Genomic DNA, 22,885 nt, shown 5'->3' on the forward strand with positions numbered 1-22,885 from the left:
TAGTGTGGTCTGCTACACTGTTCTTCCTCCTGTCTGTCCATCTTCACTTTCTGTGACTTGGGATACCTAACGCCTATTTTATAGCTAGGTTTACATCTGGGAATACTGTGTATAGTGTATGCAGCTTAGATTTGTTAGGTTTTTTTCTAGTGAAGAGACTTACCAGCTGTTGTACCCACAGTGTGTTTGCATCCATTAATCATTCTTATGTCCTCTTCTGCCGACATATCCTTGGAAAACATCAATTTCACTGGAATATAATCTGGAAAATTTTCCTGTTTTATTTAAGAAGTAGAAATGTTCATTTCACAAGTTGTTCAGACTCTCTTCTTTAATAACAATATGTTGTAACTGCAATAGGCAAAGGTTAAATATGCCTCAATGCTTTAAATGGGGAAAAACAAGCAGATGAAAAAACAGGAGACTTCTCCTGCACAAGATTGCTGTCTATTCTAGCATCACAAGAAGGAATTATTTGAATGCTAATTGGCTTAGTAATGTAAGTAATGTCACAAACAGGAGTTTCAATCTCTTATCTTCTGCAGTGTCGTAAGCTGACAACTAGGCCTCTGTAGCAGAAAGGCCTAGAAAAGGTTCAGGCTGTATGTATTAATTACAAACACTTGAAAATGGGACAACGTACCAGTGAACTGAGCCTCAGTTCTTTGCCTTCTCATTCAGACACGTGTTAGGACCAGTGGCGGTTAAGTTTGCAGTATGAGGTGTTATATGCAGTAGCAGAGTGGTTCCATGTCCTAGTGCAAAGCCTGTGACTTTAGGCTACTGTAAATATAGCATACTGGTCATACATGCATCATTCCTGCCCTCCACCCCGCTCCCCACCACATCACCCTACCCCTCATCAAATGGAGTAAAGGCAATAGCAGGAAAAACACTGGCAGATTGGGATTCATTTTCATGCCTCTGGGGTTATGGCGGCTACTTTGTTGGTTTGGTTTGGTTTTTTTGTATTGCGTGCTTGTTTGACATTGGTTTAAGCTCCTAACTGTCCATTTTATGTAAATCTACCTCTCTGGGGTTGCTCTGCAAGGTAGTCCTGCCAGGTGCTGAGCACTGACCTTAGAAATTCAATGTAAGCAGCTGACCAGCTGTGGCTGTGCGTATGACTCAGATGCTGAAACATTTGCTACTTCAGAGCCTTTTATTGCTCAAAGATGGGTCTGTAATGTGGTCTTAGTTTTAATTCTGCTTAACATATCCTCCTTTAACCTGGGGGGGGGTTGTCCTTCAGAAGTGTCAGATAGTTGTCTATCATTGTAAGTTCTTTAGTTCATTAACTTCCTGTTAATGGTGTATAGTGTCACCAAGGAAAAATGTTAGTTATAAGGTAGACGTAGTTGCAAATGAGTTTGAGGTTCCCTCTTTTGTCTTTCTAGTGAATTGATTTATACAGTGGGAATTCTGTACTGGTCTAAACCTGCATATGTGTATTGCATAAATGCATGTAAACCTTAGTCCATTTTAGATTCAGTGGGCCTTCTAATCCACTGGCACAGGGATCTATTCTGCCCCACTATGTTCACTTTTAAGTAATCAGGTGTCTGATCGTTAGCAGAAGACTTTCTGCTTGTGTGTCAACACAGACTTGAAGAATTTTTTATTTCTTCTGGGAATAGTATTGACTATTAAGTCTCTTTCCCTGCAGTGGTGCCTCCTGTTCCATAAGGTAACTGTTTTTTTCTGATTATAGGTACCTGTCCTAAGACTTTTTTGGAGACTTGCACTTGAGAAGCTCTACCAGGACAAAAAAAGATATTTCTGCAGTTTGCATGTCTAAGAGATTCTTTTTTGGAGCAGTTTAATATATTTGTGAGATTTAAAGATGTGCTGAATCTAATCTTCCAGGGGTTGAGGGAAATATTCATTAGAATGCATTGTTTCTTGCTGAGTTTGACCTTCACTACCTTGCTGGAGTACACTGCAATTTTTTAGCTGCTTTCATTCTGCTTTTCCTCCTTGGATGATAATAGAAGCGAGGCAGTTTGCATGTCCAGCCTTAGTTCTCTGCAGTCTTGATGTTTTCCTGCCATTCAGGCTCCTGCTGAGGTCAGTGTCCCTGTGCCTGTGTCTTCGAATCTTCAGTCTCTTTGTATTGGCTTCTGCTTTTGACAAGCAGGTAACGAAGTGGTTTTGCTTTCTGTATTGTCCTCACGCTTAGGAGCTTGTGCTGAGGATTGGTTTGCATAGTAATTCTATCCTGAATTTTAGTACTTAAAATGTTGGTGGCTCCTGCGGTCTTCCTGCAGAAGTAGAGACTTCCTTCCAATCGTCATTATTATTAGAAACTGTTCAGTCCTGTGGAGAAATACTTAATACTGGCACTGGAACAACAGCAGTTTTAAAAATGGCAATTAAGTACAATGTCGGCACTGGCCAGATCAACACCAGGTCACCTGTGCAGGGCCAGTAAATGGTGGGGAGAGACCACCTTTCCTCCTTTCCATCTCTTGAAGTTGGTGGAAGTGAACAGTGGCTGCAGTCTGCTGGCTATTGCATTGCACGATGCAGAAGTATGATTTACGAAACATGCTTGCCACATGAAAAGAAAGGCTGACTGTTAGATGTTATATCCCACCCTGAAATAGGACAGTTTGTTTGCCTGTAACTATAGTTCTTATGACCTTAACTGTTTCACTGAATTGCAGGAGTATTAGAATTGGTGGAAAACAATGAAAATAAGTTTTGTTTTCAGAACAATTGTGTGTGAAACTCACCCCTACCCCACAATTGACTACTAAATGTGTTGTGAGGTTTTTCCAGCATTAGTTCAAACAGAGAAATACTAGCCCAACGTTGCTAATATGTTTATTTTGGATGGCAACTGGAGGAAGTTAATGTTGGTACCATTCATCCTGTGCTCAGATGAATCTTCCAAAGCCTGAATGCTGTACTTTTCACTTAATTTACCTGGCTAACAGAGCAGGTCCAAGAGTGACCCTTTTGCACGTTGAAATACACAGTTATAAGTAAGTTGCCTGCTGTTCAGGTTTCAAGCCTGTGCCTGGGTCAGTAACATCACAGGGAGCGATATCACTGCATTCAGAATAATACATGGCCTTGCTGTTGCACTCCTGATGCTAAAAGTCTGAAATTGGAATACCAGATGTGTATCCCAGTAACTGAATTCTTTCTTTCCAAATGCTGCATTCATCCCAACAAATGCAGTACAGTAGCTCCTATCATGGACAGCTGAAAGCACACATTACACTTCAAAACTGGATACTGGTTTATTACCATGGTTATATATTCTGTGAAGTGAGGTGAGTGCTCCTGAGCTTTGCCGATCATCTTCGTAAATCTGAGTTGGGGTCTAGGCTCAACAAATCTTTCTGAGAGAGATGAGGCAATGGACCATTTTAGACCATTGAGTGGACAACAGCTCTTTTTTTTTTTCTTCTGCTTGTGAACCTTTAGAAATGTTGCTCATCACTGATTGATAGATGAGGCTCTGAAACAGCTATAATTAAGATACCATTCACACTGCTATAATTACAAGATAAAGCATTTTTATTAACCAGGATTATTTATTAGTCACAGCAATCAAAGCTACATTTCGATTAGTCACAGGAGGACCTGACAGAACATGGATGTTAACATTAAGTATCCAATATGTTAATTTGTAAACCTGTCATATTTGTCATGGTGGCAGTAAGTGGTGTTAAACTGCTTTTTTGGTAGATTCATTAGTGACAACCTTTTGGGTTGATACATCTGCCACAGTTGTTACAATATTTCCTGATTTATTTTTTTAAGCACATGAAATATGAAGATTTAAATTAGGCTTATTAGAAAGAATTGGGATTTTATTAAACAAATTCAGAAAATTTTTTTAATTGCTTTGGGTTATTACATTTGATGCCTAATGTTTCTCAGTCACTACCTCAGATTTCATCAAGAAATATTTGATTTAGTTCTCAAACAAAATCTGATTCTGCAGCTATTAAAGGAAAATAATAGAATTAAGATAGTTTCTTGTCACTTTTGAATTGTTTCCAATTCCAAAAGGCTTTGCCATGCCACTGTTTCTTTATTCTCCTCCACTAAAGAGGATATATTATATGTTTAGCAGGGAGTTCAGAATTAGATGTGTGAATTGGCAAATAGCTTAGTAAATGATCACGTAAGCAGAGAATGTAGCTTATGACTGAATTTTAATTTGGACCTTCATTTTTGGTTACTTTAATGTATGCCAATGTGTGGCTCCTGAGATAAGATTTCTACAGAGAAATCTTAAATCACAGTTTCTTGTCCGAGGAGCTGCTGTAGTCCCTTTGATTAAACAATAGGGTTAATTTCATCTGGCATTGACTATTACACTTTGCTGAAAATCTGTTATCATGCAGGCTCAGGCAGCAAGGTTGAGGAACACACAAGAAAGGATGCTAAAATATGCCAGCGCATCAAAGTGAAGCCAGCTCTGTAATTCAAGTAGGTTTGCTAGCAGTATGCTAAACCTGGTAGCACAATGAATGGTAGTAATGGGCATGTGGCTGTAAAGCCTTGGTACGGGCTTGTCCTAAATGTATACAGGACTGGCATAGGTAAGATCAGTTGCCAGCTGTGGAGTTTGTACTGCTGTGTTTGGCAGTTGACTTGGTTATCTAGGTTGATGCTGGCACCAGTATGCCTATTACACTGTGCCCATTCCCCCATTGTGCTGGGTAGATGGGGAAAAAAGCTTGAGCTCTAAACCAAAGTATTGTTTCATATCTCACCCCTGGCAAAAGCTGCTGGACATATTTATGTGCCACAAACCACTTGATTATGTTGGTGAGGCTTTTTACTACTTAAAAATAGAAGTTTATTTGCACATAGCACTTGTTTTTATACATACCACTGAACAGCAAAATCCTTCCTGAGACTTTCAGTCAATGGAACAATCACTGTTGTCCTTACTGAGCACAAGTGTCCCTCGAGCACTTTGATTCTGTAGCAACAGGCTTGGATTTTACACGGCTAAAATACAGCAAATGTTTTGAAGCCTGAGCTTCTTGAGTGGTAAATTTACAGCTTGTGAGTTGTTGAGCTGTGACCAGTCAAGTGATGATGGTACAGCACTTTTGATAGGAGACAGAATTGCCTAATGCTAATGTGGAGCAGGTCCCAGTTCTCTTGCCTGTGAGTACAGGGACGCTAGAATTTATGTTGAAAGCTGTAAGTAGTGCAGCAGCAAAGCAGAAAACTTCCAGCCTCAAGTGAACAGACACGATATTAGTTCAATGGCTTGATGCAATGCTTCAGAGACATAGAAATCAGGAATGGAAGAGGATAGACCATATAATTTGTTTCCTTGCCAATGCAAGATGTTCTTCCGCATTTTATTGAGTCTAGTTTCAAAACTCTTGAGGAACAGAGATCACGGTAGTTTCCTTGAGATAGAGCCAAGTGCTTTTCATTTGCCAAGAAGCTTTGCTTGTTATCCATCCTAGTTTCTTCCTTCTAGTTGTACCTTTGAGCCAGCCTAAGTTTCTTTATTGTTGTTTATGTGCTTCACTGATATTTTCCCATTGTGGCATTTGACAAAGCTGTGCATATTCATCTTCCTTTCTAACAAAATTTATCCAGTTTCCTAGCAAACAGAAAGGAATTTAGAAACGGTTTTGTCAACATTTGTTTAGGGATGGTTGGAAGACATGAGGAGAGGGAGGATGTCACAGACACTTTCAGTTATGCACTTTGGAAAAGAAAATCCTATGACCAACTCTGGTTTAATATTGAAAGGTGCACAACAAATGCAAAGGGGGTTTGGTTTCGTTTGGTTTTTCATGTTTCAGTTTCTAAAAATCCAGCTGTTTCTATCTAATGTTGCAATTTCTATCTAATGCTCAAAATTTTGTTTAAGAGCACAGAGGAAGCACCATCTTAGAAGTAAAGGCAAGAAATTTTTGTTAGTGCAATTAAAATCTTGAGAGTCAAATCGTTGTTAGTGCAGATCTAACTTCTCTGTCTCTGCCCCTTTTCCCAGGTGGGGTGCTCCCCCTTCCACTGCTCCCCTGGGTCCTAATGCTGGTGGATTCATACTGGTGGTGGAGCAGTGGAATCCTTTGCCAGGAGGAGTAGGCTGCTCCTGTTCTTGTGTTGTTTGTTCCCCTTTCCTTCCTCCTAGGATCCGCTTGGGATTATTTTTGTAGGTGTGATAGTGTGTGTTTAAACTTTCGTCTTTCTTCACTGGTCCACAGCTCTGGGTTAGATTCTAATTTATTATTTAATGGTACCCTTTGTTATGTTAGGTGCTTCTTCTTGCTTTGCTTTGTTACCCCTAGAACTGTTTTTGTCCAGCTGCAGGTCTGTGTTTATTTTCAGTTTTAAACTGATCGCTGGTGAGTTGTTTCTAGCTGTGGGGTCTCTGGTGCCAAGCCTGTGCCCCCACCTCTCATCCCAAGCCTGTACTCCTCTACACCACAGCCTCCGTCTCTGCTTCACGAGGTCTCTGCTATCACACCAAGCCTTTCTCTCTCGACACTGTGCTGGTACTACACAAATCAGAAGTAAAACTGATCAGCCACAGGTAACCCTGTCGATTAGAGAAATTGCTGTCACGGGTAAACCAAGTGAAGCTACAGGCAGCTTAAGAGAAATGTAGACAGAGCAGGTCTGGCAACCTCAGTCCTGAGGCCTTACAGATTCACTAGGAAGGTTATGGTCTGTTGCTGTAGTGCAGGGCTCCGAGTTGCACGAAGAATGCAACATGTGTTGTTCTACACCTGGTTCTTAAGCACCTGAATCTCTCCAGCTGTCATCTAAATACCTAGCTACTTAGATCTCTCCTGTACTGTTAGTTTGAGACTTTCACATATCCAGCTGGGATACCCTGGAGACTATTTCCATTACATTTCAAACATAATTTGAAACTTGAGCACTGATAACTCCATAGTTTTGCTTCACCTCTTACTGTAAATGCATCTTATGTTTTGTCTTCTACAGGTTTCATAATTGTCTGATGTTATTTTGATATTTTTTTTTTTCTTCAACAGTAGGTTTCTATAATTCTTGCTTGTATTGCTGTAGTCTGTTCAAAACACTTCCATTTCCAGGAGAAATAATATAATGTAAATGCTGGTTTAGTTTCTTTCATCATACTGCATAGACTTCTTCCAAAATGCTGTACAAGATGCTAAATTAAAACATTAGTTACTCCATGGATTATGTTTCCATTTAGCAGTTTAGGGACAATTTGTTCAAGTTTGGGGTTTTTAGTATTCTAGTCTAGGTTTTTTGATGGCTTGACTTTAATAATGATCAAACCCAAATTCTGATGTGGTCACAGGTAAAAATTAGAGCTATGGCAGTGCAATTACATTAATACAAGTAATGCCATGTGTAATTATATCAGTTCCTCATATGGTTAATTTATATGACTGTGCCCATACTAAAGGAAGGAGTTGTATCTGTGTGCTTCGCATGAGTGTTTTTTTCGAAGGAGGCATTGCTCTAAAGTTGTGTATGTATAATTACATACTGTATTTTACACAAATATAAAATATGTTACATTTGCCACTATAAGTTAGTATGCATAAGAATATGGGGTTAGGAGGGAAAGATTTGGTAAATCTCATTTCATAGGTGTAGTAGGTCTAGCCCAAAGTCTATGCTTGAAAGTCTGGCCTTGAGCTCTCTTTAAAAGGTGATTCTTAATTTCCCAGAGGCTCTATAAAGACATATAAGCACAAAGAGATAGGATATAGAACAAAAGCAATGTTGATTTAGCTGTACATTTACTGAAAATAGCATATGGAATTTTAACTCCTCCTGAATTGTTCCCTCCAAGGAGCAATCAAGGTATAAGAGCATCAAGAGATGTCTCTGCAGATAATTTCCCCATTCCTAAAGATTGTACATCTCTCCCCTGAACCACTTATCTAGTTTCTCTGGGAAGCTTAGCCATGAATGTGTATACTCAGACCTGACTCTGTGTGTGTGTGTGTATGTGCACACATAATAGTACCAAATGGTACCTTTTTTGTCCAACCTACTTTACTCAGTATAGGACAAAAATTCCTATCCAGTTTTTCATTATGAAAAAAGGTCTGCCAGATGTGAAGCATACACGTATTAAGCTAGGAGGAGAGAGCATCTTTAACACACAGTAAGAGTGTTAAAAGCAGGAGGGGGTTGTATTGTGGTGGTTTGACGCTGGCTGGATGCCAGGTGCCCACCAAAGCCACTCTATCACTCCCCTTCTCAACTGGGAAAGAGAGAGAAAATATAATGAAAGGCTCCTGGGTATAGATAAAGACAGGGGGATCACTCAGCAATTACTGTCACAGGCAGAACAGACTCAGGGAAATTAGTCTAATTTACTACCATTCAAATCAAAGTAGAATAATGAGAACTAAAATAAAAACACCTTTCCCTCCACCCCTCCCTTCTTCCCGGGCCTAATTTCTCTACCTTCTACCCCTGAGGAGCACAGGGGAACAGGGAATGGGAGTTATGGCCAGTTCATCACGTGTTGCCTCTCTGTTCCTTCTTCCTCAGGGGAAGGACTCCTTGCACTCTCATGCTCTTCCCCTGCTCTAGCGTGGGACCCTCCCATGGGAGACAGTTCTCCATGGACTTCTCCAGTGCGAGTCCTTCCCGCGGGCTGCAGTTCTTCATCAACTGCTCCAGCGTGGGTCCCTCCCACAGGGTGCAGTCCTTCAGGAGCAGGCTGCTCCAGCCCGGGTCCCCCGCAGGGTCGCAAGTCCTGCCAGCAAACCTGCTCCAGCTGAGGCTGCCCACGAGGTCACAGCCTGCTTTGGGCATCCACCTGCTCCAGCACGGGGTCCTCCACGGGCTGCAGGGGGATACCTGCTCCCCTGTTAACCTCCACGGGCTGCAGGGGTACAGCCTGCCTCACCATGGGCTTCACCACAGGCTGCAGGGGAACCTCTGCTCTGGCACCTCGAGCCCCTCCTGCCCTCCTGCTCTGACCTGGGGGTCTGCAGGGCTGTTGCTCTCATATAGTCTCACTCCTCCTTTCTGCTGCTATTGTTGTGCAGATATTTTTTTTTCCTTCCTTATAAAGTCCATGTCTGCAGCATGTGTATAGCTCACAATATGGCCAGAAATTCAAATTTATCAGTGATACTTTTGTAGGAGGTATGCTGACCTGTTTCTATCATTTTCTTTGCTAAAGCAGAAACTCACATGAGCAAAACTTGAGGTGTTCACTGTTTTTCAACTTGCTTTTGTTCAGTAACATAGAATGCTAGAGAAATGTCCTCCATTCAGAGTACAGGAAATAAGTATTCCCTTGAGGCAGTTGATCTGGGGATCTACAGAAATGAAGTTAATCCTTTGGAACAAATACATGGTATTACCAGGGAAAGATTCCCATTCATTTCCTATGTCTCTTGCTTGATGGAATATCCAGTAACCCAGTAAGGATTTTATGCTTCTTGGCCTAGTTTGAAGTAGGTTGTAGCTCAGACATCTGTCAAGACTACAGAGTGATTGTTGAGATTGAATTAGGGATATTATAGGTGTGTTGTGCTTAGTGTTGCTCTGAACTCTGATACTCTCTTAAGGTGTGTGTTTCAAAGATTTGTTTTGCTAAGGTACATTTATACCCCTAACACCTCCTCAAAGGAAAGCACACACAAGACATAAATGCACCATGTATACAGGATAATGTGCCTTGGAAGAAAGAAGAGCACCAGAAAGCATGGTGGGATTACCAAGAGCAGAATCGGGTGTGAATCACTATTAGGAGCACAGATGTTACTCCAGAAAAAAATATATCTGTAAGTGCCTGCATCAGGGGGAAAAAGTGCCCTCCTCAAGCCACACCAGAGATGTGTAGCTAGAGATGTACAGTCCCCTGGGATTTACATTGCCCAGCTCTCTGTGTCTGACCGTTGGCCCCCAGAGAGAACCTAAGGGAAGGACATGTCAGAACCAGATCAGTTCTTACCTTATGCTCTGAATTACTTGTTATTCTCATCATGCGTTGAGGGTCTCTCCTCTGGGGATCCAAATAAAGCAAAACTTTCCCTTGGTCAAACCTGATTTTTCTCTCTGTAGTCTGTTCGTGATGCTGTGGCCTCATCGCATGTACACAGACCCCAGCCACTTGGGTCTGCTCTCAAGAGATCCTGTCATGCTTTAGGTTCTTGCTTCCCTGCAGCAGGCAAGGCAGGTCTGAGCTCTAGAGCACACTCCTTGGGGGAGATACTTAGCTGGTGTTTTTACTAAGCACCCTTACTGTTAATTTGGGTTTATCTGCTTGCAAGTATATGTGCAGCATCTGGTAAGAACCTTTAAAACAGAGAAATTGTTCAGCTGAATATGCAGATCTAATACTTGAAGCTCCGCTGATGCAGATGGTATGTCTGTTATGCTTTTGGATTCAAAGATACCAAGCAGAGTATCCATATGTAAAGAATATCTATTTTTCTTGGATTTCAGAAAGCAGTTGCAAAAATAGTTGTGACATGTTTCTAAGCAGGTAAGTCAATTAATTATAGTATAGCATATTGAGCATCGTATTTAGGAAGCCAGAGGTTAAAGTTTCTGGACTCCTAGCTGTGGTACAGCTGTGCTATCAGAGTTCTTGTTTTGCCATTAATATACTACGCTGTGATACTTAGCTTTCTGAATTTAAGGAAACTGGGTGACAATTACACTGTTGGATCAAGGCTGTGTCTGAGAGGCCTGAGTCTGGTGGCTGTTAAAAACAGGCCCACTGTGGTAAAAAAGCCATGGTTTAGCTTTTCAGTACCTGGGTCTTTAATATGAAGATGGATTTTGCAGTCCAAAGTTGTTCATAACCCACGTGGACTTACTATTCTGAAGTGTCCAGAAGGGAGAGACAGCCAAAGTAGGAGAGCCCCAAAGTAAACTGCAACAGTAAAATCATACCCCAGCGAACAGAACTGTTCCCTTTCATAACAGCCTAGAAAATCATAGATTCATGGAATCATTTAAATTGGAAAGGACCTTTTGAGATCAAGTCCAACCATTAATTCAGGACTGCTAAGGCCATCGCTAAACCATGTCCCTGAGCACCATATCTACATGTCTTTTAAATACCTCCAGGGATGGTGACTCCACTGCTTCCCTGGGCAGCCAGTTCAAGGCTCGACCACCCTCCATTCAGTGATTGATTTTTTTTTTTTCCTAATATCCAGTCAAAACCTCCCCTGGCACAACCTGAGCCTGTTTCCTCTTGTTGCTAGTTATCTAGGGGAAAAGACACCCCACCCCCCCACCCCCCGCCTGCAGCCCCTGTCAGGCAGCCGTAGGGAGCCATACGGGCCCCCCTGAGCCTCCCCCTCCCCAGGCCGAACCCCCCCAGCTCCCTCAGCCGCCCCTCACAGCACTTGTGCTCTGGACCCTTCCCCAGCCCCGTTCCCGTCTCCGGACACGCTCCAGCCCCTCCATGTCCCTCTAGCCGTGAGGGGCCCAACCCTGAGCCCAGGAGTCGAGGGGCGGCCGCACCGGTGCCGAGCGCAGGGGGACGGGCACTGCCCCGGCCCTGCTGGCCACACCGCCTGGGACACGAGCCAGGCCGCTGCTGGCCGCCTTGGGCACCTGGGCACACGGGGGGCTCCCGCCCAGCCGGCCCAGCCAGCCCCCCCCAGGCCCTGTCCCGCCGGGCCCTTCCCAGCCCCCTGCCCCAGCCTGTAGCGCTGCCGGGGGCCGCTGTGCCCCACGGGCAGGGCCCGGCGCTGAGCCCTGCCGACCCTCACCCGCTGGCCTCGGCCCCTCGGCCCGGCCTGCCCAGCCCCCCTGCAGAGCCCCCCGCCCCCCAGCAGCTCAGCTCCCCCCAGCTGGGTGCCCCCTGCCCTGACTGAGGGGGCACTCGCTCCCCTCGCCCAGCCCGGCGGTGCAGACACGCAGCAGGACGGGCCCCGGCGCTGAGCCCTGGGGAACCCCCCGTGTGCCCGGCGCCAGCGGGATGTGACTCCATTCCCCACCGCTCCCTGGCCCGGCCGCCCCCCAGCTCCTGACCCCGCGCAGAGCCCCCCCCGGCCCGGCCGGGAGCAGCCGGTGGCTGCAGGAGATGCTGTGGGGACGGTGCCAAAGGCTTCGCTCCAGCCCGGGCAGCCACCACCCGCAGCCTGTCCCTCACCCGTCAGGGGGGTCACCTTGTCCCACAAGGAGATCAGGGCAGCCAGGCAGGACCTGCCTGCCAGAGCCCCGCGCTGGACGGGCCTGACCCCCCGGCTGTCCTGCATGTGCTGGGTGATGGCGCTCAGCACCGTCTGCTCCGGCACCTTCCCCGGCACCCAGGGCAGGCTGGCAGGCCCGTAGTGTCCCGGATCCTCCTTCCGGGCCTTCTTGTAGATGGCTGTCACACTGGCTGACCTCCAGTCTTCTGGGACCTCCCCAGTTAGCCAGGACAGCTGATAAATGATAGAACGTGGCTCAGTGAGCACTTCTGCCAGCTCCCTCAGCACCCTTGGGTGGATCTTGCCTGGCCCATAGACTTGTGAGTGTCTCAGTGGTGTACCTGGTCGTTGACCGTTTCCCCTTGGATCATGGGGGCTTCATTCTGCTCCCTGTCTTCCAGCTCAGGGGCTGGGCACCCAGAGAACGACTGGTTTTACTATTAAAGGCTGACAAAAAGAAGCCATGAAGTACCTCAGCCTCTTCTACCTCCCTCGTCATGATGTTTCCCCCTGCATTCAACAGAGGATGGAGATTCTCCTTAGCTCTCCTTTTGTTGCTAATAGAAAGGATTTATAGAAATGGGTTTTATTGTCTTTTACAGCAGTAGTCAGAGTAAGTTTTAGTTGGGTTTTGGCCCTTCTAATTTTCTCCCTGCATAACCTCACAACATCCTTGTAGCCCTCCTGATCTGCCTGCCCCTTCTTCCACAGGTCATAAATTCTCTTTTTTCCCCCTGATTTCCAGCAAAATCTCTCTGTTCAGCCAGGCCGGTCTTCTTCCCCAACAGCTCGTCTTTCGGCACATGGGGACAACCTGCCTTTGCACCTTTAGGAGTTCCTTCTTGAGGAACATCCAGCCTTCCTGGGCTGCTATGCCCCTCAGGACTGCCTCCCAAGGGACTCTGTCAGCCAGGCTCCCCATCAGGCCAAAGTTGCTTCCATGCAGTCTGAGGTGGCCATTATCCTACCCTTCTTCTCCAGGAATGAAAAACTTGATGGTTTCATGATCGCTGTGCCCCAGTCTGCCTCCAACCATGACAGTGCGCACAAGTCTCTTTCTGTTCACAAGCAGCAGCCCCAGCTGGGCACCTTCCCTAGCTGGCTCCCTCACCAGCTGGGTCAGGAAGGTCTGTTCCATGCACTCCAGGAACTTCCTGGACTGTTTCCTCTCTGCTGTGGTGTTATTTCCAGCAGATATCTAGTAAGCTGTAGTCCCCCATGAGAACAACGGTTAGCTATTGGGAGCCGTCTCCCAGCTGCTTATAGACTGGGTTTTTTGCCTCTTCATGCTGGTTGGGTGGTCTGTAACAGACTCCCACCACGATATCTGCCTTGTTGGCCTTCCCCATGCTCTTACCCATAATCACTGAACCCTATTGTCACCATCGTCAAGCTCTACAGCCAAAACACTCCCTAACACACAGTGCTGCCCCACTGCTTCTCATTCCTTGCCTGTCCCTCCTCAGGAGTTTTCAGCCACCCATTGCAGCACTCCAGTTGTGCGAGGCATCCCACCATGGCAACTATATCACGGTTTTCCTGCTGCACAATGGCTGCCAGCTCCTCCTGGTTGCTGGCCACGCTGCGTGCACTGGGGTAGGTGTGCTTCAGCTGAGCTCTTGATGCTGCCACCTTTTTTGGGGGAGAAGCTCTAATTCCTATGTGACTATTCTCAGGCACTTCTGTGGTTTCTCACACATCAATAACCCTTGTGCCTTTGCTGCCACATGGATCTCCATCCCCTACCTCCACCAAGACAGCAGACTGAAGGACCTCACCAGCACACTGTCCTTCAAACATTGGCATGTTGCCCCCAGGCTTATCTCTAGTGAGCCTGGTTTTATCCCTTTCCTCCCTTTGAGACAGAGATACCCTGGCTGTTGCCAGAAGGCCTGGTGTCACGTAAACTGACCCATGATCAAAAAACCCCAAATTCTGTTGGTGACTCCAGGTCTGGAGCCAGGGATTGCTCTGCTGGCTCTTCCTGTTTCATCCTTCATCATTTCCTGCAACTTGAAGGACACAGGAGAACACTACTTGTGCTCCTGATCCCTTAAGCAGTCATCCCAAGGCCCTGAAGCCTCTCTTGATTGCTCTCAGACTTCTTGTTGCAATTGTTGCTGCCTACCTGAAAAATCAATGATGGATAATAATCTGAGGACCGTACCAGTGTAGGAAGCTTCCTCTTCACATCTTTAACCCAGGCCGCAGGGAGGCAACGGACTGCCCTAAGAAATGGGTCTGGCCAGCAAATTGGGCCTTCTGTTCCCTTCACAGGGAGTCTCCTATGACAATGACCCATCACTTTTTCTTTATGGAAGCAGTTTTGTACTTTCGTGTACACTTGTGAAGGAAAGCGAGCTCTTTGGAGGTAGGAATTTCAAAAATAAAGGGCAGGGAGGTTAAGTGACTGTCCTACAGGCAGGAAGAGGCAAGAACAGCAAGTGGGGCATGTGGTGGAACGTAGGCAGAGTGATTTCCAGTCCTGAGGGCTCTCTAGCATCATGTTATCTGTGAAGATCTGTGCTTTTAACAAGTCTGTATTTATAACGTATGGAGAAGTAAATGTAGTGAAATCAAGGTTATTTCTGATTTTTAATAAATTAAATTTCTGCCTAAATAGGGCAAATTGCTTTGGGATGGAATTACCTGAATAAATTCCTATCAGATGAAGTGGGCTGGCAGTCCAGTTATAACTTCCAGCAGAAGTGGATTGGATTGGGATCTCATACTATCAAATGTCAAATGCAGCTGGAAATGAAAAAGGCATGGGAAGGGTTGTACCTTCCATGCCACCCAGTTGCCTCTGGCCTCAGCTTGAGATGGGTATCAGCAAGGCTACAAGACAATGCTATTTATCAAGGAATGGGGTTTTTCCAGGCAGGGGAAAGTTTCCAACTTAGTGCTTTTGAAGAACTTTAAAATTTTACCTTGAATCCCTAAGTCATGCTATTTATTGCAACAAATTTGTATCTATTATGTCTTCTATATGTTAACACCTTTGTACATTTGAAGTTGATAGAGGAGAGCTGTATGTAGTTTTAATGTTGACAGTTATGAGCAAAGGTCTGGATTTGTCTCCTTTTTTCATTAAAGCCTTGCATACAGCTGCAGAAAAATCAACAGTTCTTAACAAAATGCTTATTGAGGTTTCAGTCTTCTGGCAAGAAGAAACTTAAACATACTTCAACTTTTCTGTAATACATGAATGTGTTGCTAATCTTGCCCCCTCTGTCAGTGTATTTCTGTGCAAAATGGGTAATTCATCCTTCGTTTAGTTTTGCTAACAAATATATGCAGTCTTTGAAAAGTCAGATATTTGTGCTTCCGACTTGACATTGCTTTCCTCAATTTTTACAGTGAAAACGTGTCACTCATTTATTTGTGCAACAAAGTTGTATCTTTTGAAGTTCTTACTAAATGCAGTTGACTTTAAAATGTTGGTAGTGAGTATTGCTCTAGTAGGTGTCTGTCAATCTCCCCTATCAGTCTCAATGCTTTTTTTGGCAAACTGTAGGGGAACTAAGGAGCTGCAAATGCAGAAATAAGAGTATGCCTGTAAACGGCATAAATTTGATCATGCTTTGTGTTTATGGAAGTTTCTTTAAAGGTGGGTGACAATACATTGCCCATGTTCTTTGGTAGGAGTAAAGAATATTTTAAAGTTATAAAAATCCATTTATTGTTTTAAGGAACTAGGTTGTTGCGGGGTTTTTTTCCACTTGTGTCTCTGGGGAAAGTGTTCAGGTAAGCGCAATACATAAAGCATAAGATACCCAAACTCTCATTGACATTATAAAAAGGATGGAAAATATATGATGATGTTCTTCACATAAACAGCTTCTGTTTTTCAGGGGATATTGTGATCTGTGGGCTAGAAGACAGGAATCCTCAGTAAGCCATGCATATGCTTGTTAATGATAAGCAATGCCAGAGAAGGTGTTACTGTGAAATGGGATACCATTTGTCTAATTTAAGACAACAGTAAACTGACTTAAAAAACACAGTGGGGGAAGGCTAGACTGTATAATTTATTGGCAAGATATTTTTCTGAATTATGCTGGTTAATTTTATTATTTTATTAAGAGGAGCCGGGACACTGCAAAAGCTCTTTTTCCAGCATTTAGTTTGTCCCTGGCAGAATTCAGTGCTGAATTGATAGTGTATTCTTTTGAGGAGACATACAACTGCGACCTGCAGTGCTGTCTCTCAGCCTTTGTACTCCAGCTATACTTTCTGTAGAGTATGGAAACATACCCCCTTCCCACACGTGTGCCCTGCCCCTGCTCTCCTTGCTGAGGCGTTGGGCTTTTACTGAGCTGGCTGGAAGTAGCCATGACCAGCACAGAATGGTTCTGGTGGCCCATGTGCCGATCCCAGCAGCCTCCCACTCTCCAAATACTGCTGGCTATGCCCAATATAGGAGCTTTATAGGTAAGGAGCCCTTCTGTTCTCTCTGTGCAAGAGGCTCTATGGTCTGCTTGGGCTGAATACAAGCCTAGTGGTAACATTTATTTAAAATTGTCCAATATTCAGAGGTTTGTCCATCATGAACTGTCAGGGGCCAAAATTTTTCTGGCTGATGCCACCCTGAATTGAACCTCTGATAGATTCAGGGCCAGCCCAGGCTAGCAGGGGGCTGTCATCCTGGCAGAGCATGGCCCTTCCGTCACAGATTTGGGAAGCAGCTGGTGGAGGAATGCAGGAACATGGCTGTTTTGGAGGAGTGTGGTGGGAAAGCTGCCTGCGGCCATCTGAAATGAAAACATGCCTGAAAACATGGCTGCAGCAGAATCCCGGGACCATAGGGATGTCCCGCATCCTTAGGCTTCCTCCTTTTGTAGCTAAATTCTTCAAATGTTTTGTTTGCTCCAGGCATGCAATATTGTTCTGTAGATATGGAGCACCAGTGAAGTTATATGTGGTAGTTTGTCAAATTAAAACCAACTGCTCTGTGCACACATTAATGCAATTGATTTTTAAGAATTACTTGTGGTGGTTAACCTTGGCTATGCCTGACTGAATACCATTTCAGGCCATTATACTTGTATTTCCTTGAACATTTGTAGGTTGTAATGAGCTTGAGGCACTAGGGTTTCGTATGGCTGGGAAAGTTACTAATGGCATAACCTGGAGCCTGTAGCTTTTTTACTCTTTTATAGGACAGAGATGGAATAGAATCGTGTCCTTTAAAGATTTAGCTTGGTTTTGAGGTAAACCTCTTAACATTTTTTTTTTCCCCAGTGATGATCAAGAGAGTAGATGTGCTTCATCCAGTGTGAATGGATTTTTTTTCACCGAGGTTTTTGCAATGACTGCAGAGGCTGATTCTGTGCTTAGCAGATAAACAAGGAGGCAGGGCAGCTGGAGGATGCCGAATAAGCTGTGTGTACCAGCACTAACTAAAAATCACCAGAGGTGAAAAATGAAAGGCCTAGAGGCCAAGCACTGCAACTGAGGTTTGGAAACTCTAAGGTATTGCAAAAGTTGGTGTGTTTCAATAAACTACTAATGTTTTCCCTGATGGGAGGCGGGAGGAAGGTGGCATTGGTGCCTTTGGGCTGTGACTGGTTTGTAAAACATGGGAATGTTTGGTTCATACAAGTTCTGCAAAGATGGAAAAAGTGAATGCTTAGCATAGAATCAGCTTCATTAGTTTTTCTTTTTGGTTTTGAGGTTTTCTGGTTTTGACTTTGTTGGAGTTTTTTATATAAGACGTAGCTGTTCCTGCTGAAAACCTGTTTGTTTTGTTTCAAATGGAAACAGGAGGAGGAAGCTGGAGGAGGAAGAGAACAGCAGGAACTGAAAGCAAACTGGTAAATCCAGCCTGCTGTTGTGACATGTGTTTATGGTGTGTGAGTTGGACCTACAGAGCCTGATTAGCACATTCCCAGCAGATAGAGCTGTTTGCACAATAGGAGGAATGGCAGAATTAAAGTTAGCTCACTGTGTATACAGCATGTCGAAAAAACATGAGCAGGGGGCAATCATCAAGCTGTTTTTAATGAATCTGGTAGTGGTCACTCTTGCAGGGAGATCAAAAGCAGAAGCTAAGGGCTGTTGCAGTATTAAGGCTTTTCAAGAAGCATCAAACTGAACTCTCTTTCAACAGGAAGAAAAATATCAATTACATACCATCCTTGTTCTGATGTTCTGTATTTCATCTGCTGGTTAGAAACAACCCACTACAAATAGGATAAGAACTATTAAAGCTGGAAATAGGGTTTCTAATTACTAGAGGAGTTGAGGTTATTGAATATCTTTTCTTTAAGGACAGAACTGTTATGAAGTGAAGAGTTGATGAAAAAAAGGATTTGGGTTTATTTTTCATGGTAGAAGTTGGAAGAGAATCCCTGGAGAATCCTCTTCTAGCATTTTCCCCCTTTTGGATGTAACAAGTTTGAGGAGGATCAGCAGCTGAAAAATAGAAGGGTTGTCTGAAAATCAACCCACATGCATGAGTCAGGAACACCAGGCTGCGGATGGTCTTGCTTATTACTGAGCACATGGTATGCGGAGAACACCAAGCTCTGTAAATTAAGTAATGATTGATCTGAGCTGTTTGTTAATTTCGTCATAGTATTGTCATTCCTTCTACCAGTGTCCTGAACACAGTTAAGTGTGCGCATATCCTATTTTAGGACCTGCTTTGAGGCAACTAATCAGAGCAAATGGCTAGAACTTTTTTTTTTTTTTAAGAAAAGTATTGCAAGTCCTTTTAAAAGCGTGTCTGTAACAATAAGAAACCCTACTTCTGTTCCTTGAGGCAGTAAGCATTGATTAAAGTGAACTAGTATGATCCCTTGGTGCAGGCACTAAGGTGTAGCGTTCCTGAAGGTTATAGTGTAATGCATAGTATTATGCATAAATGGCAACCAGAGAAGCTGTGCAGTAGCTTTTTTAAGAGGGAAGACTACATTGTTTCTGTAATAAATGGTAACACCAGCAGTGACAAATTTTACTTGTGGGAAAATGCTAGGAAAATTGATGACTAACTAGAAGAAATTCATGTGACAGTTGTTGTCCAGGTTTATCTGGCAGCTTGATCTGGAGTGTATCATGTTATGATGAGTGACTGGGAATTGAGTAAAATTTTCCTCCATAATGAGAATGTGATTTAGGCGCATTTGATTTGACAGAGATGGAACTGTGTGAATCACAGCAGGTACAAGGGCTGTAGAAGAAGTATTGCTGAACAGCCCAAAGCAGGCTCCATGTCATATTGTAAAAGCTGGGACTATGACCCACACCTTGGACAATCATTATACTTTAGCAACCCATGGACGTGCTGTGTTGCAGAATTAAGTGCTTTATTTGGTGCACTACAAAATCCAATGTACTGCATCAAGAACCTTCTCCCTTACACTTTCTGTTTTCTAAGAAGTTTCAATTTATTTTGAGGCACAGGCTCTATTTATCAGATTATTCAAATAGGAAAGTCATTCTGTGCTCACCATAGAGCTTTCATCATGGTATTCCAGTGATAGAAGAGATTGCATCCTGTTTCGGAGGCACCTTTGGCAGTTGATAATAAGCCAAGACCTGTTTTTATGAAATGTGTAAATGACAGCATTTCTCAGTTATGAATGAATATGATTTCAGTAGGAAAAAATCTGTATGTCTTTGTAGAGGAAGATGAAGTATTGTTGTTCTGTTAGAGCTCTTTGAAGGAGCAGATTGATAACAGTGATCTTCTTGATGGGGTGTTTGTATTTCCAAAAACTTGAAAAAAAAATTTTTTTCACTGAAGGCTCCTAAAGTAACCAAACCACTACAGAATAAGCATTTGTAGGTGAATGGTATTCAGACATCAATTGTAAATAAACAGGTTAAAACCCCAGGCAGTTACAGGTATTACAGACCAGATTTCATTACAAGTAGCGTAACCAAGAGTTGCAGCATTCACGATGTTCGTAACTAACCTGGAAGAAGTACTGAATTAGGGAGGAAAGAATCTGAGTTATTCCAGAGTGTTGAAATGACACCAATGTGTGGGTAAAGAGTTGCATAAAATATCATGAATGAAAAATACAGTGCCAGATGAAACTCAGTGCTGATAGACACAAAAAAATGTGTTGAGGGAAAACCAGTCCTAACTATCTGTACATGTTAATGGGTTTAAAATTTGCTATTATTGCTTACGAAAGAGATATTTTTTTTAATAACTTTGGGTAGTTTTAAAATACCAGCTTAATGGTTTGGTAGCATGCAAAAGAATAAGAGAAGGTTAGAAATTACTTGTGAAAAGACCAGAGAATGCAATATGCCACTTTTGGAATGCGTAACTTGAAGGGAACCGACAAGTGCACAGAATTCATCTCAAGGGTGTGTTAGAGCTGTGCAAGGTGTGAGCAGGGGAGCTCAGGAGTGTTAAACATTTGACATGGAGGAGAGGGGAAATGCCAAGGTCTGTTTGCTTTACAGAAGGGACAGATGAGGAGGGCATGGCAGATGTCCTTAAAACTCTGGGTTGTTGAGAGGGAGTAAATGAGAACATAAATACGAAATTTCTATGAGAACAGAGAGTATTCACTGATGTTTCAGTCTTCCGGAGGCTGAAAGACAGTGCAGTAGCAGGGTGGCGCCCCAGTATGGGAATGCCGTACAGTCCCAGACTGTGGGTCCTCTACCAACCGATTAGAGCGAACGTCTTTGGGTAAAAGCTCAAGCAGCTGGGAGTGCACCTCTAGCAGTCTGTTTTAAGTGTGCTGTATTTCACTGTTACCTTTCTGAGTTGTCTCTGTCACCTTCTCTTTATCAGCTGGTAAAGTTGTTGCTTTTATCGCTGTCACTGTGAGCTCAGGAGTATGAACACATTCCTGTAGTGCAAAAGAACAACAGGTTCTCTTCGGCTTTAAATACTACTGTAGTAGTCATTAATGATGATCAGTTGTTTAGTGACCTAGTTCATAAAAACTCTGGATTTTTTTCCTAGACTTTTCTCTATAGATCTCTTAGCTTAAATCCATGGGTGCTTTATTATTTCACATAAATATTAAAAATGCATTGGGCTACCTTTTTATTTAGTTTTATTTTGTATTATATGATGATCACAATCTCAAATACTGTATCCTTAAGTACATGCCCAAAGCTAAATTTATATTGAATAATGAATCATACACGGGGTTCTGCAGAGCAATAACATTTATGCTCAAAATCAAGCACTCATGTGACATCTCTCAAATATTTTGAGCAGCAAAGGAAAGCACCATCCTTTAACTTCTGCTTGTAAGATTCATTACTTTTTTTATGCCTCCATCAGTCTAATTAAATTATTTTGCCATTGTGTCACCAGATGAAGGCAATGAACAGTGCCAACAGTGTTGCTAATGCATTACCTAAGGAGAAATGGGTGCAAAGACATGTTTTTCATGTGTAATTGATACTAACGAGACTGTCAACCTTCTTTTGTTTAGGGTTATGTTGTTGTTTAAGAGCAGGAGGAGGAAGAGGAAGGTTTCTTCGTCCATAGTCTTATGTCCCTGATGGCCTAAGGCAAGGAGCAGTGACTGCTGTGAGCCCCTGTGCTCTGCTTGCAGTCTGCCTCCAAGCTGCTTTGGGCTGTGTTTAGCTGCTGCTTGGGACTGCTCAGCATGTGATCCTCGGAACACTCCTGGAGGGTGGGTTCTCCATTGCCTAGTGCTTTGTTAAAGTTAATTCCCCCCTGCCCTGGCTACAGTTAATTAAAAATGCCACATTTAAATACAGTAATATGCTAGATCCTCTTGGCTGGTGATATCTTTCACGCTTTAGAAATCACTGGGTTAAAATTAAACCCACTGAATTCCATGGCATTGTTTCTGTCCTTACTACAGGATTAATATTTGGATTTCTGCTTTAGTTTGAAATTAGCACTTTCTTAAGACACTTTAATACTTGCTTATAGTTAAGCATTTCTGTCAACAGTTCCAGTAAATCCATTAATCATTTCCAAAGTACAAGAGAGTAATGCAGCTAAACTGAACTCTCCATCGTCTGCACAGATTCAGCTTCCTCAGGGTTTTTGTAACTGTTGACATTGAAGGAAGGTAAAAGTGACTGGACAGCTGCACTCTGGGAACACCTCATTGCTCCTCTTGGAAAGTGGCTGTCTTGTCTGAGGTAAATGATGTCATAACAAGAGAAAAAGTGGGCTCGTGTTATAGCGACATAGCTTGTGTGTTCAAATATATTCTTGACAGTGTTATTGCCTAGTAATTTTACATTTCCCATACTTCTGCCTCATACTTATCTCTACGGTGCATATTTGATGTTGGGAAGAATCAGATGTATCAGACTAATAGGTAAGCAGAAACAGTACGTGGTATTTCTCTTCTGCCAGCCCCTCCATAAAACCAGAAGTGGTCCTGGAAAAGTAATTCTCTCAAAAGATGAGACCAGCCTTTGAGAGGGAGACCGTGACACAGGTGAAATGAGGGCAAGCTCATCCAGCTGCAGAGACAGGGCCAGGATTTGGGTCCACAGTTTGTAATGATGTACATAAATAATAATGAACAAATAATGTGGAAGTAGTTTAGCTATAGACCAAATAAACCAAGGAGGGTGGCTCTTTGCAGCCTGTGTTTAAATGAACATTCTTAGACTCAGTAAAATCCTCTACAAGAAGAGTATTAAAGTAAATTATTCACATCTTTATGTCAGTTATTTATGTGAATATAGACGCTATCAATCCTCAGAGATAACTGTTGGACTGAGAGCAGGGGAGGAGGAAAGGAAGAGAGAGGTGGCTTCCTTTTTCCTTAGCCTGTACCTGCTAGTGTGACCAAGTC

Source organism: Falco naumanni, chromosome 13, assembly GCF_017639655.2.
Source record: "Falco naumanni isolate bFalNau1 chromosome 13, bFalNau1.pat, whole genome shotgun sequence".
In the NCBI taxonomy this organism is placed as follows: Eukaryota; Metazoa; Chordata; class Aves; order Falconiformes; family Falconidae; genus Falco; species Falco naumanni.